Source organism: Wolffia australiana, chromosome 5 (genome assembly GCF_029677425.1).
Source record: "Wolffia australiana isolate 7733 chromosome 5, ASM2967742v1".
NCBI classification, from domain to species: Eukaryota; Viridiplantae; Streptophyta; class Magnoliopsida; order Alismatales; family Araceae; genus Wolffia; species Wolffia australiana.
In genome coordinates, this window is record NC_135839.1 from 7,746,004 (window position 1) to 7,761,705 (window position 15,702).

The 15,702-nt window shown below is 43.0% G+C and overlaps 1 pseudogene; it reads right to left on the reverse strand.

Annotated features, from left to right (window-relative positions):
- Nucleotides 1-10,821: 10,821 nt before the first annotated feature.
- On the reverse strand, nucleotides 10,822-12,224 carry LOC144703383 (uncharacterized; annotated as a pseudogene).
- Between the last annotated feature and the right edge of the window lie 3,478 nt (nucleotides 12,225-15,702).

Below are 15,702 nucleotides of genomic sequence, written 5' to 3' on the forward strand. Positions count from 1 at the left end.
TCTTCTTCAAGAAGATGGAGAAGATCGGATGGCCGCGATCATATCCCCCTTTTAAAAAAATGGCCCGAAACGATACGTGCTTCGGGCCGGATCGGCTTGAAGCCCGATATCTTTTTCTTCTTGTTTTCTTTAAGATAGCGGTCCATTGGGTCGCGATCAATAGACTCCCTGACGGCCCAGCCCGATGCGATTCTGATTGAAAGTGGGATTTTGCAATCCCATATTGAAAATTTTTAAACGACAGAACCGTATATAAATTTCAGTGTACTATAGTAAATGAACTACCAATGAAATACATACCTCTCTCGATCGATCGAAGTGGGTCTGTGCTGAGATCGATTTAGGCCTATTGCTAGGCCGGCCCCTTGTATATGGGATTCGCTGGCAGTTGGGCCGGCTCGAGTGTTGTGCACTCACTGGCCTGGATGCTGGCCCGAGGTCCCAATGCCTTGGGGGTGCGCCTTAGCCGGCTCAATATGATTCCCCCCCTTTCTTATCTTTAATGATTTTTCTTTCTTCAAATTCAATACAGAATTTGTTTTCCCGTTCAATTTCATACGCGAGATTCTAAATAGAACATGACAAAATTAAATAGGCATTAAATGTATATTTCAACTAAAAATATTAAAATTGTATAAAGGGGGGGAAATGACATTAAAATGCGTCATTTTTATCATTTTCTCTATTTAGTGCATGACGTGCTATATTTCATAACATGGGGTAAAATACACATGAACTGATCCCAAAATACCCTTAAAATATGTATAATTACATGAATCATTTCATGTACGACATGTAGCACACATTTCATTACCTCGTAGTTGTTGGGTTCTGGAGGCCTTGATCTGGATGAATAAATGAAAACGATTCGCAACGGAAGCCTTGAACGAATAGAACGGCATCAATAAAAGCATTGAAACGAAGTACCTTTCCACAAATCTCATTCGTGATTTCTTCGATCCCAGAACAAAACAAGTCGAGCTGCTCAAGTGTGCAGCCTCTAGACGTATCCACGCGGTCCTCGGCACGTCTGATCTCCTCCTCCTCGTTAACGAGCTGTGTTATTTCTCTGTCGGCGTCGTGACGTTGTCTCGATCACATCGGGGAGGGAGAGGGGGTGTTGGGAGATGGAAGAAGAAGGGGAATGGCCCCTGAACAATTCTGGCCTAGGTGAATTTTGTTCAGGGCCGTCCCCTATTTATACTGTGGATATTTTTCATAAAAACCCCCAAAACTAAAGTATATCTTCCGACGTCCAAAGGACCATTTGCGTGTGACCCTCTAGGCCCATGTATCAGTCTAGTTAACGACTCCAGCGGCCCAATAACCTTTATTGGCCTTCCAAATTAATTAACTATATCAACATATAGATTAATTAATGTCAGATTTATTTAACCCAATCAATTAGTCAAGTCTCCAACACATGGGGTGCCAAGCTACACCTTGTGTCCTAGAAGATACAAATGAGTGTGTATCGACTCATTCATGGAATCTGTTTGTCATCAGTTACCATGTAAGTATAGTCCCTCATCCACTTGACACTCCTTGGACAACTTAGGGTATGGTCAACTGTCAAACCCTAATCGATCATCCGAGTTAGTACTGATGCATTTGGAAATCATCGAAGAACTCTTCTCCGATATTTCACTGCCTTGGCCAAGGACTTCATCGCATCATCTTACTTGAGCTGTCAGCTGTTATACCGAGGGTGGACAATCCCATCTTGACCACTCAATCGTCTACGTGAACTTCTTGATGTACCCAAACTAAGACCATTTAGAATCCGTCGGACGATGACACCTTCGACGTTCGATACCCTTATCCCTTATCGGTACCGAGCCATCATACTTGGTGCTGACCGGACGACGTCCTAGACGACGTTCGACATCAAGATGCCTACTTCTCTATTCTGCCGCCGAGTGTCACCGAAAGCTTGGGTGGACTGCAAGGTAGTAAATAAATCATTAAAATGGCTGATCGATTAATTAGAGTTTTCATGGGATGTTTTGAATTTCATTTATGATTAGTCATTGACCATTAATCTTTTTTTTTTGAAGAAATCATTGACCATTAATCATAAGACAACTAAAAGTTGTTTTTCTGTGATGGAGAAGGTAGTAGAATCAAACAATTGGCTGTCCAGTCTATAATACTTCCATGTCATTTAGATTCTATGTAATCACTACAAGATGGGCATTAAGATATTCATTTTGAGTAACAGTATCTGTTTCTGTTTTAGGATAAGTATGTCTAATTTTGTGACCGTTAGCGTGGAAACTCTAAGAAGAGAGATTCTGAATGCTCTTTAGAGAAAGGGTTCACATAATAGATTTGTAGGAATATTTGAATGGTACTAAACTGAATCATCAAAGAAGTTGATTCATGATGTTGTATAAGTGGTCTGTTAACCTAAGATACCAAGGAAATATTGTGCATGAAGGACTATGTTTTCAGTGAGATGTACAAGTCTCTAATCATATGCTTCAATGTGTCTTATCTCAGATATACAGAGGTGATTGAGTTGGTAAGATGAGATTGTATGCCCTTGGTATGAAAGGTGATAGGTTGATGGAATAAAACTCATTAAATTACTAACTAAGTAGGGAGGATTTTGGAGAAGGCATTTTGCAATGATCTCTCATACACATCAGTACAAACTAAATGTCAGGGTAGGGTTTGATGTCTAAGAATACCCTAAATCATTCAAGAGTCCAGTGCAGATGATCGTTTATACGTATATGGTTATTGATGATGACAAAGGTTCCACGAGAGAGCTGAACTACTACTATATATCTTATAGAGCATGAGGTGTAACTTGGCAACCCATGGGCTGGAAATTTAACCAATTAATTATGGTAGATGAATCATTGATTACTTAATATATATGTTGATATAGCTAATTAATGAAGTCAGTCAATAAGTATTAGTGGGAAACTATAGTTAACAACTGGAATAGTATGTTGGCCTAGAGATTCACTCATGTAATATATATTGAATTTTGTCAATGTAATATATATTTCAAGGACTTTTTTAAAAAGTAGTGTAAATAAGTATAAATAGAAGCAGGACCAAGTTTAGGTGCCCATGCAAGGCAGACCTGGGAAGTCTTGTTTTCTTCTTTCGTTTGCACTCCACCTGTTCCACTAGAAAGTTCTGTAGAGATCAACAAAATATTCAAAAAGAGCTGGGGAAGAAGAAGATGAGATCTATGAAAAAATTGTTTGCATAGACATGTCCAGGGGTTTGGTACCTAAATGTTGTGAAGAGCCTCTCAAAGGAAGAAAGTCAAAGGTAGAGAAAGTTCTCCACAAGGTAATTTAATTATCTAATATTTGATAGATTGATTCTGAATTGGTTTCCATTCTCTGCTGCCTGAAAATAGTTTTCAAGATTTCAATCAAAGACCAAGAATCCCCAGAGATTAGGTGTTATATATTATTTAAATATCAAGACTATATACATTGAATAAATAGTGATATTTATGCATAATTATGCATTATGTATTTATTTTAATTTATTTTTATACAAAATATTATATTATTTATTTTTAAAAGAGAACTAGAAAATTTATCTATTGCCTCCTAATTTGTAGGAATAATTAATTTTTGAGACTGACCCTACATAATTCTTTTGAATCAAGTGGATTAGTATTATTATTTTCTTGCGGTTTTATTGAATGTGGGATTTAACTGGATAAAGTGTCAAATTTTGGATGTTAATGGGATATAGGGATTTTTTAAAATCACGAGCTAGATCAGAATAGGAGGGAAAATATTTATAGCGGATGAGAAAAGGATTGAATTACCCTCGTTAGACACGACGGCAAAGTGAGGCATAATTTGTGGATATCCCTTGATTTAACCTTGGAAGTAGACATTCTGTTCATTCTTGAGCGAATGTGTGCGAATTGTGCATTCTGTTTGGATTTTCCGAACAGAACGCATAATGAAACGAACCGCACTTCGTACAAACCCCTGTGCGGTTCGTTTGTGCGAATTGTGCGGTTCATTTTTAAACATATTAAAAAACAATTAAAGGAGTCCTCAGTCGCCACTCGCCAGTCGGTCAGTCCTCAGTCCTCACTTCCCAGTTCCCACTCTCCAGTCCCTGACGCTGTCGCCCTCGCAGAGTCCGCCTTGGCGTCCCCGACGCCCCCGACCAGCGCGTGAGAGAGACATCTGCGAGGTAAGAACTCCCTTCAGTCGCCCTCGTCCCTCCTCTTCTCCTATGCTCAATCACTCCCCCTCCCCTCTCCCTCTCCCTCTCTGTATGCTTCTCTCGTTGTCTCTTCCTCACGCTCACACTTCCTTAGTTCACAGCGATGTATATCTCAACAGGCCCAAATATTATAGAAAAAGATTTTATAGATAACCTAATTCATCTAGTCTTCAGACACCCTTCTCGGCCATCTTCTTACCCTTGACACTAAATGATTCACCTGACTCCCGCTTAGGGGATATATCTACAATTCCTCTCATTGATTGATGCTGGATTTCCATTTATATTTCATCTCTCATAGCAATCCTCCATTGGGTTGTCTTCAGGGACTTAAAATTTCCCAAACTCGATCTATTTTATCAATATTTGCTTTTAGTTGTCCAGGTATTGCTTCTCTTTACGAGTTGTCAAGGAATGTTTTCATGTATCTGTGTAACATAAGCGAAATATGGTGTTCATCTTCGATTAGCTTTCTTATGCCACCTTGTTGTGTATGTCGATCCCATCGACAAGGGCTGTGAAGGAAAAGGCCTTCAAGCTATACAGCGAGTTAAAAACTGGTATTCACGCCCGATTGGAGGACGTCGAAAAAGTAGCGATCACTTTAGATTGTTGCAAATCGAATCTCATTTTTAGGACTCACAGTGCATTGGATTGACGAGGAGTGGAAGATGTGTGAGTGTGTCCTCGCTATACGTCAGTTGGAGGGCATGCACAGTGGGGAGTGCTTGAGCAAAATTGTGTTGGAGGTTCTTTCTGATTTTAACTTGAGCGCAAAGGTATGCGCGATGATGACGGATAATGCGTCGAATAATACAACAATGATGGCGAAATTGGAGCGAGAGTTGCGCTCCGTGAACCCCCATTTCACTACAAAGAGACATGTGCTGTGTATTGCCCACGTGATCAATTTAGTTATGCATTCCGGACTTAAGGCGCTCGATGTCGTTGACGAAGCGCCCGAGGCAACCTTCGTTGACGAAGTCGACCTCACTGATATTGTCAATGACTTTCCTGCGGAGGAGTCAGCTGGCCAAGCGATTTCCTTAGGTGGCGTTGTCCGGCGCCTAAGAGAGGTGGTTGTCGCTATAAGAGGATCGTCCAAGAAAGAGGCAAAATATTTCTCATATTGTCGGCAGTTGAATATGACAGACATGAGTAGGATCCTGATAGATTGCCCCACACGGTGGAGCTCTACTTTCAAGATGCTCCGTGGATGCATGGGCAAGAGATTCGTCATCGATATGCTGCTGTCAAATGTGCTTCGCAAACGGCCGTTACTTGACGTGGAGTGGGACCTCATTGAGAATTTTGTCGACTTGCTGAAACCACTACAGCAAGGTACCTCCGTCGCAATTCGGAGCAAGGCACCGACGTCAAATGAGGGCATAGTAATGATTAAGGGTTTGATGAGGCACCTTGAGCTTATTAGAGTGGGAGTCGCGGAGTCCTCCACGATTTACGTTGGACACGCTATGTCCGCCAGGCAACAGAATGCCTTATCTAATGTTTGTGCGGCTATGCGGGCGAAGTTAGAGAAATATGTATCGGTACTTACGCGAAATGAGGCGTTCACTATTGCCTCTCTACTGGACCCATCCATGAAACTTCGCTTGATTGATCCACATGCAAAGAGTGATGTACTGTCTACAGTGCGCAATATCCTGCAGTCCCGTGCGGTATCTAGGAATGATGGGAGCGGATTCACCGAATGATCTGCTATAGCAGCGAGTTGTGACTTCATACAAATGGAACTAGAAGAACTGCTCGATCCCTCTGAACTACCGTAGAGAGTTGAGCCTATTGAGGAGCTCGACGTGTATGCGACTGCCCCCCCAGCTTTTGGCACACAGGTGTTGCATTGGTGGAAGACGACATGTAATATTTAATTTTCATATATATTGTAGTCGTGAATGCGTACAGGATTAACAATTCTCTCAAAACAGGTCAGATTTCTTACCCATCGTTAGCGGCGGTTGCGAAGGAGTTCCTAGCTGTGCTAGCAACGAGTGTGGCATGTGAGCGTCTATTCTCAGAAGGCCGCCGTGTAATCAACTACAGGCGATCGCGACTCACAGCGGAGAGCGTGGAAGTCCTACTGATGCTGAAGTCATGGTACAGCAACGAAGCTTTGCGAGCGGATGAGGACGAAGATGGTGACGAAGATGACGGCCCAGTCGACATTCATGTCGACGCATCATAGAACAACAAGGTGAGTGCGTCTTACTTAGAGAATTTCCATATATCCTTGCTTATTTCTCCTATAATTGCGCGTTGATTGTCATGTTTCTCTGCTGAAGTGTGCTGCTCTCTACGTAACCGTTTCGTAAAATTGAGAATTTCCATGTATTTTTTTCATTGAAGTGCAGGTACGGATTCACGCACAACCAGCTCAAGTATCCCTCCATGGTGAAGATGGCCGAGCTCACCGGCCACACCTCCCCCGTCCTCTTCCTTAAACAGGTGCTGCTGATTTTGAGTCCCTCTCTCTTCGATTTGATCTTCGCTGTTCTCATCTTGGATTTTTTTATCTTTTGAGCTGTTTTTTCGGTGCTAGTTTCTCTTCTTTCTTTATTTTCTTTCGACTTCACGTTTTTCTCATCTTGATTCTCTTTCGATTTTTTCTCCACTTCCGATCTGTTTTTTTTTTATTTTCAATGTTTTTTTTTCATCTTGATCCTCTTTCGATCTGTTTTTTCTCCACTTGAGCTCTGTTTTTTTGATTTTCGACGTTTTGTTTTTCATCTTGATCCTCAGTCGATCTGTTTTTATTCTCTAACGGTTATTTTGTTTATTTTCTATTTTTTGATACTTTTTTCGGTCTCTGCTGTTCCCATCTTTTTTTTTCATTTTCCTTCCGCACTAGGTCTTTCTTTCTTCTGAACTGTTTTTTCTGATCTCTATTTTTTTCTCTTCTGATCTTTTCTTGCTCTGTCGTTTTTCTCCTCTTTTGAGCTGTTTTTTCAGTGGTCTGCCTTCTTTTGATATTTTCTATGCCTTTGACGTTTTTCTCATCTGGATCCTCTTTCGATCTATTTTTTCTCTGTCGTTTTCTTTTCTCCTATTTAAATGATCCTTCTGATCTCGTTTTTTTTGTTTTTCTTTTGTTTTTCTGTCTTCTTTTGATATTTTCTCGGGACTGTACTGTTTGTCGTTCTTTCCTATTCTCGATCCTTTTTCTTCTGGTCTTTTACTTTTTATTTTGAATTTTCTCTGGATTGCGATGAAGTTTTAGAAGCATTATCTTTGAATCTAATATCCAGTCCATCGGTAATCATTTGATTATATTGTTATTATTTTGTAATTTCAGACTCATGCACTCTGGTCAGCAAGATTTCCCTCGTAAGATTTGGCCCAGCAAGTAGGGGAGGAAAGAACAGTCTTTGAACCTGACCCACCATGTTCTTATGAAATTAGAATCTATCCCGTGCAACAAGAGACAATTCCACCAGATTTGGTCACAACTCCAAGTCTCTGGCATCTTCCAGCACTCGCTTGCTGCCGGTCGAGTCATTTTGAAGCTCTGCAATTCTGGTTATCCCTCTTCTATCCATGGAGCTGTGTTCATCTTCTCTCACCTCAACAACCCAAATGCTATAATTGGCAATATCATTCTTAGAGCTTATGCTCGTTTAAGTGACCATGAAGGCGGTATTCCAGTGACTGTCGTTGTGTGTGCCATCATTTATTTTGTGACTGTAACTTCCAGTGATTAATAACAACTCAGAGCATAACTTTTTTTTTCTAAAAAAATTAAACCATAAGAAGCCCACATTTAATTTTAACAATTAAACGACTGCCTCATACTTCAATTTTAGTGGGGTTAGTTGCCCCTCACTTTTCTTAATTTTTTTTCCATAACCCTCAACTTATCTAAACAAAAATTAAACACTACATTATCAATTAGTCTTCTACCACTAAAATGAGACCTCTTCCAATTAAAAATTTTAATTCATTTTATATTCCCACTGCTCATTTGGATGATAACATATCAACTAGGATATTATTATGTCAGAATATTAACCGATATATTAGCAATGTTCTCCCAACTATACACTGTTTTATGCAATTTGCAACCAAATTATTCAAATTTTCCAAAGATTTGTGTGAATTTTGTGCGGTTCGTGTGAATTTTGTGCGGATGTGCGAATTTGTGCAGATGTGCGAATTTGTGCGAATTTGCGAATTTGTGCGGATTGTGCAAATTTGTGCGAATGAGCGAATTGTGCGAATTGTGCGTTCTTATTTTCGGTCATTAAACGAACAGAACAAAGAACAGACCCGTGTGCGGTTCTTTTGTGCGAATTTTTTGTGCGAATAAAGAGAAGAGAACAGAACACCCATGTCTACTTGGAAGTGGCTTTCCAAGTGGAGGATAAAAAAAGGTGGATGGCTTTATTTCAAGATATAACATCCCCCTAATTCTTTAGATTTAGATCTAAGGCCTGAGAGCATTAGGCCGCCTCCATTTCATCTACTTTCCTCCCACTTTGTATCCTATTCTTGAACTCCATCCCAATAAATTTTTGGAGGCCGTAGGGCATCAATCCTATTATTTTTCCAATTTTTTAAGGATGTTGTATTGGTAGAGTAGCCATCCAAATTTACAAATTTGGAGAAGACCAAAGAACATCATCTTGGACCAAAGAAGACCAAAGTATGACAAAAAGGTTTGTAAATTCTTAATTCTTCACCTGCTTCTCTCCCCGTTGTTACTGTCTTATGATTCGCCCAGGTAGCCTAGATCCAGATCTTTCCAATGGATCAAACCACGCTAAAAAAAGTTCGACTGCGCCACTCCAGCTGCACACCACCGCACTGAAAGCTGTTCAGAACACTTATTCGAGCTTTGTAATTAACCATCCAGGACGGCGATAGCATTTAGGAGAAAAATTGATAAAAAGACAAGTTTAAAGACCATGTGAAAAGGCCATTATGGGTAAACAGAAAGATAAAATTGAAGGAAAAAGGAAAAATAAGAGTACGCATCTTACGTTAAGAATCAATTGGCAAAGATAAGAGTACGCAAAAATGTACGACGCATATTTATAAGTATGTTAACATTTTGTACGTTGTATAATTAGTCTTCACATCTAATAAAGATTGTTATGGAATGGAAGAAAATAAATTCTGAAAACTATTACCCATTAAAAGTTTAAAACCTGGACATGCTCTGTGCGTGCCGTGAATGATAAGTTAAACAACGAATAAGAGATACCTGCGACGAGGGCTACTCTAGAAAACAACGAATAAGAGATTCCTACTTTAGTATTAATGAACAATAAACTATCAAAGTATACCACGCTAGCAACGTAATAATGGATCTGTACCATTATTTTAATTTGGGCGCTTACTACGAAACGTAAAGAACTCCGTTTTTCGTTCAAAAAGTAGCACAAACTTTTAGTTTTGTTCAAAATATAGCACGCGCCAATCAGAAAACTTTTAGTTTTGGAGAATATCGGATGGTATAAGTGGACAAATTAGTGAATAGCGGAGGATTGACGGACTTGGAATTGAATGGTATCGCTGCAGGGACGGCAATTCGGCTGACCAAGGCGGGATACGTGGTCTACGGCGTAGAGTACGAAGGCTATGGAAAATCATCCGGCCTGCAGGGCTACGTGGACAGCTTCGATGCCGTTGTTAACGACTGCGACGAGCATTTCGCCGGCAGCTGCGGTGAGATTATGATGATAATGATTGATGAATGATGATTATGATGGATGATGATGGATGAGACTCCTTCCTTCTCGCCTGCTCTCTCACTCTCGCTCCCTCTCACTTCCCGTCTCCGGCTCTCCCTGTCACCCCCTCTCTCTCTGTTGCTCTCTCCCGCTTCTACTCTCTTTAGCTACTCCATCTATCCCTCCATAACTCTTGCAGTCTCTCTCTCAGTTATTGATATCGATATTCCGCACTATCAATATTCGATATCGATATCGATATTGTCGGAAATCAGTTTTTGGATATTGATATCGATATAACTTGATATTGATATTCAATATTTCAATATCCTGAAATATATATGGAATCCAATATTCCCCTGTACGACTTGTAACACTCGAGAACAAAGACGGGTGGCATACTAATACCTATAAAATATGCTGACTGATTAATATCTGAGTACTGACAACCAAATATCTGAGTAGTGAATTAAAATGAAGAAACAGTCAAACTTGGAACTTTGTCATGCTTTGCAACAATTTGCTGAATCCTCCCGAAGAAGACTGTGATCCTTGTATGATTGTTCAAGATGTGCTTAAAATCTCAGGTTTACGGAAAATCGAGGATATAATGGAAGTTCAATATAAAACTCAATCCATACTTCGTATGCAGGTTGTGGCCTTGTATTGTTGCATGTCTTTCTATTGTGGCTGCCTTGGTTGCAGAGAGAGCAGTGCATTTGCACGCCTTTCTTGGTCAATCGTACACCACTAGGACCGGCTTCACTAGCGTCAATTCTTCTTCTGCGCTTTGGCCTTCCCGGTTGTTTCTTCGCCAATGGGGGGAAGAGGTAGCTTCCCTCATTTTCCCTCCACAGGTTTTTCCCATTCATCGGCGGAATACCATAAATGTATGCTAGCTGGTATGAATCCCTCTTCAACCATTCGTTGACGTAATTAGTAGGGTCTGCTCGGATAAAGTGAATGCAGGCAATAGAATGCGTGCATGGAATGCCCGTGATAGCCCAATATCTGCAGGTACAGTGTTGGGCACGCAGGTCAACCACGAACCCTTCTCCGTGTGTGCTAACCTCGAATTTAAGATAGCCTGCATGAATAACACTGCATGTCCTACACTTGAGTCTATTATCTTCGAGTACCCGTCTTATCTGAGAGCCTAAGGAATCAACACTCTCGGAGAATAACTCCCTCTTCTTCACTATACGCTCCATGACTGCCCTTCTAATGTATTCCAACATGTCGATGATAGGTTGAGACCTACTCGGCAAGATGAAGCTATTGAAACACTCAGACATGTTGTTATCAATAACCTCACATTTCGGCTTTTCAGAAATAAAAGCCCTGCAAAAATTTTGTACGCCTACCTCTACAAAATCTTGCACAACTGCTTCTTTCAATGTCTCCATTTGTCCAATAACCCTCTGGAATCCTTCACGGGTTGTGCACTTCACTGCTTTCCAAAATAGGTTCCTCAAGATGTCACTGGAGTGTCCCTTCTTCTTCCAATTTGAATAAATATGTCTTGCGCAATTCCTATGCTCCGCATGAGGTAACAAGCCTGCCACTGCATTCACTAGACCCTGCGAAATGTCAAAGCGTATCAGGTTTTTAGTGCACAACATTGGTTCTACCTTAACCAAGTAAGTCTTAAGATAAGTATAATACGGCGAATGAGAAAGTTAAATACCTTTTGCGATCGCTTATAATAGTCCAACCGTAGCCATCAATAATTCTTAAATCAGTCATCAACAGGCTAATAAACCAAGTCCAAGAAGCTTGATTTTCCCCTTCTACCACCACCCAAGCAATAGGAAACATCTAGTTATTCCCATCCCTCCCAACGGCGCTCAACAACTGCCCCTTCAATTCGGTTTTCAAAAACCAACCATCCAGCCCAATCACTGGTCTACAGCCCTCACGGAACCCCCTTGTTAGAGGTTCGAAGCAAATATAGAGTATGTTAAACCTAGGCAAAGAATTATGAATGTCATGCACCACCTCCAACTGGAAGGTACTGTTCCTACCCACTTTCTGTAACTCAGCCACATAGCAAGGTAGCCTGTGATAATGCTCATTCAAAGAACCATGAAGAATCTTGTGCGCCCAGGACCTTGCATTATAACATGTGCCCCACGAAACTATGATTCCATACTTTTCCAGCAATTCTTGCACCATATGATCTACCTTATAGTTCATATCCCTTCGAATAGCATCTAAGAAGTGTTCCGAGATCCAACGATAATCGGCTTGTATGTTCGTGGGAGCCCTATTGCACCTATGTTCATCATTTACTGCTTTTATGACAAATGCCTCCCTCATAGGACCCCAACTGGCATATATCCTCCATGGACAATGTTGCTGGCATACAACTTCCACTATATTCTCCCTAGACCTTTTTTAAACCTAACATTGAACCCATTGTATATGGCGTAGTTCTTCACGGCTGCTTTAAATTGTGAACCTGATTCAAATGTCATGCCCAATTGCATTGTAATTTTATCGTTGGGGCACCCAGGATCATATCTTCTACCGCTGTGTGCGCTCAAAATAATTTCACCCTCATCATCACCACATAGCTCTGCTTGACGTTCTTCTCTTCTACTTCTCCGCCCGTTACAAAATTCTTCATTCCATTCTTCACTTGAATATCCATCGGAGTCACTTGAGCACACATCACTTGAATCCGAAACAAAAACAAAACTTCGGTCATCGGCCCTATTTGACAAATAGGTACAGAAGCATAATGTAAATAATTATACAGAGGCAATTTAGTAATCAGTATGATACTTACATTCTCTTTTGCTTTGGCTGAATATCTTACAGCTGCACGACACAGGAGGATTCTTATGGCCTGGAGTAAAATATCCATATCGAAGTCCAAATATGAAAATCTAAAAGGTCGATATCGATATCCAAATATGGAAATCTGAAAAATGGATTCCAATGTCGAAATATGGACATCGTGGAATGTCGATATCCAACTCCAATTATCCAAATCTAAATAACCGATATCGATATCCATGTCCCAATATCGATAACGATATCCAAATATGGATATTGGAGTATCCACACTGAATATCTTGCAAGTGGATGGAAATAGAGATTGCGGCGTTGAAAAGAGAGAAAGAGAGAGAAAAAGGCTGCCATACCTGGCTGAAAGTGGCTGAGAACACCTCTCGATCTTCAATAGAGCGAGACTGTGTGGGAGAGAAAATTGATCTCCAACAGAGGGAAGATGATGCGGCGTTCTCGGAGAGATGGACAATCGATCTTCAGTCAGAGCTGGAGACAGGAAGTGAGAGGGAGAGAGAGTGAGAGAGCAGGCGAGAAGGAGAGAGTTCAGCAGGGAAAGAGAGCGCGAGGGAGAGGGAGCAGGCTAGAGGGAGAGAGTATGAGAGAATATGAGAGAGAATGAGAGAGATTGAGATAGGGAGAGAAGGAGAGCCAAAGTGAGGGCGAGCGAGCAGAGAACGAGAGGAAGAGAGAGGTGAAGCCGGAGGGAGGTGGACAGAGAGAGTAAGAGAGAAAGTGAGGGTGAGAGAGGAGGAGAGGGTGAGCAGGAGAGACGGTGAGAGAGAGGGCAAGAGGGCGAGAGTGAGAGGGCCTTGCGAAAGCAGAGGGAGAGCCGGTGGCAGAGAGAGGAAGGGAGGGAGGAATGGGAGAGTAGGATAGAAATAGGGAGAGAAAGAAAACGGGAGGGAGAGAGTGAGAGGGAGAGATGGGGATATAGGAGAGAGAGAACGAGAGAGAGAGGAGAGAGAGAAAAGAGAGAGAGAGAGAGAGAGAGAGAGAGAGAGAGAGAGAGAGAGAGAGAGAGAGCGGGGGAGAGAGAGAGAGAGAGAGAGAGAGAGAGAGAGAGAGAGAGAGAGAGAGAGAGAGAGAGAGAGAGAGAGAGAGAGAGAGAGAGAGAGAGAGAGAGAGAGAGAGAGAGAGAGAGAGAGAGAGAGAGAGAGAGAGAGAGAGAGAGAGAGAGAGAGAGAGAGAGAGAGAGAGAGAGAGAGAGAGAGAGAGAGAGAGAGAGAGAGAGACAGAGAGAGAGAGAGAGAGAGACAGAGACAGGGAGAGACAGAGAGACAGAGAGACAGAGACAGAGAGAGACAGACGGAGAGGAAAAGAAAGCGAGAGGGAGAGAGCGGGGGAGAGGGCGAGAGGGAGGTGTTAAGAAATGTGGGGAGAGGGAGAGCGAACAAGTGGAAGAATGAGACAGAGAGCACAAGAGACAGAGAGAGAGGGAGAGAACTAGCGGGAGCGAGGGTGAGACGGAGAGGAGAGAGAGCGAGGGAGACAGAGGAGATGAGAGACAGAGAGAACGAGAAAGAGAGAGAAGGCGAAAAGAGAGAGAACGAGAAAGAGAGAGGGGATGAGAGACAGAGAGGGCGAGAAAGAGTTTGGGGGAGAGAACAACCGCGGGGGACCAAGAGAACGAGAAAGAGAAGGGGGATAGGGAGCACGAGAGAACGAGAGCACGAGAGAGGGATGAGAGACAGAGAACTAGCGGGAGCGAGGGTGAGACGGAGAGGAGAGAGAGCGAGGGAGAGAGAAGGAGCAGGAGAGGGGGAGAGAGGTCGCGAGAGAGAGAGAGGGCGGAAAGAGAGAGAGCGAGGGAGACAGAGAGAACGAGAAAGAGAGAGAAGGCGAAAAGAGAGAGAACGAGAAAGAGAGAGGGGATGAGAGACAGAGAGGACGAGAAAGAGAGAGGAGGGGAAAAGAGAGAACGAGAAAGAGAGTGGGGATGAGAGACAGAGAGAACGAGAAAGAGAGAGGGGATGAGAGACAGAGAGGGCAAGAAAGAGTTTGGGGAGAGAACGACCGCGGGAGACAAAGAGAACGAGAAAGAGAAGGGGGAGAGGGAGCACGAGAGAACAAGAGCACGAGAGAGGGATGAGAGACGGAGAACTAGCGGGAGTGAGGGTGAGACGGAGAGGAGAGAGAGCGAGGGAGAGAGAAGGAGCAGGAGAGGGGGAGAGAGGTCGAGAGAGAGAGAACGAGTGGAGAGAGGGAGAGACGATGAGAAGGAGAAAACGGGAAGGGTGAGCGAGGGCGAGAAAAAGACGGACGGCCGGCGACGGCAGAGGCGGCCGGAGACGGACGGCGGCGGCGGCGGCGGGCGGCGACGGGCGGCGGCGGCGGGCGGCGGCGGGCGGCGGCGGCGGTCAGCGACGGGCGGTGGCGGCGGGCGGCGACGGGTGGCGGCGGCCAGAGACGGGCGCCCGCGGTGGCCGTCCGCGACGGGCAGCGGCGGCAACGGCCAGCGAAGTCCAGAAGCTGACGTGTAGTCCACCTGGCGTGGATGCCATCGTGGAGTCTACCTGGCTACCAGGTGGACTCCACGTCAGCTTCTGGACCATCGCTGGCAAAAAAGAAGACGCCAAATGGCGTCTTCTGATTGGCGCGTGCTATATTTTGAACAAAACTAAAAGTTTGTGCTACTTTTTGAACGAAAAACGGAGTTCGTGACGTTTCGTAGAATTTGGCCTTTTAATTTTTAGAGTATTTGTGAACGCCCTGTTTCCTGTAGTTAGCAGAAAGAGCATGTCCACTGTTTGGCCACGCAACAATGATTCGACGAGCCCTTTTTTTTTATGCCATCTCTCTTATCTTTCCTTGTCACCTCCGTTCTTATCTTCCTCTTATCTTCCTGTTCCCTCTTCAATTTCTCTGCTCCAGGAGTTATGGAATGTGGTTACACAGCCTCTGTGGATGCTCCGACACTTTCATGGCTGACTTTTTTGAAGGAATATGTCCATCAGAATATCCATTGCCGGTCAGTGGTTGTCTCATGATACGGCTGGAAAGG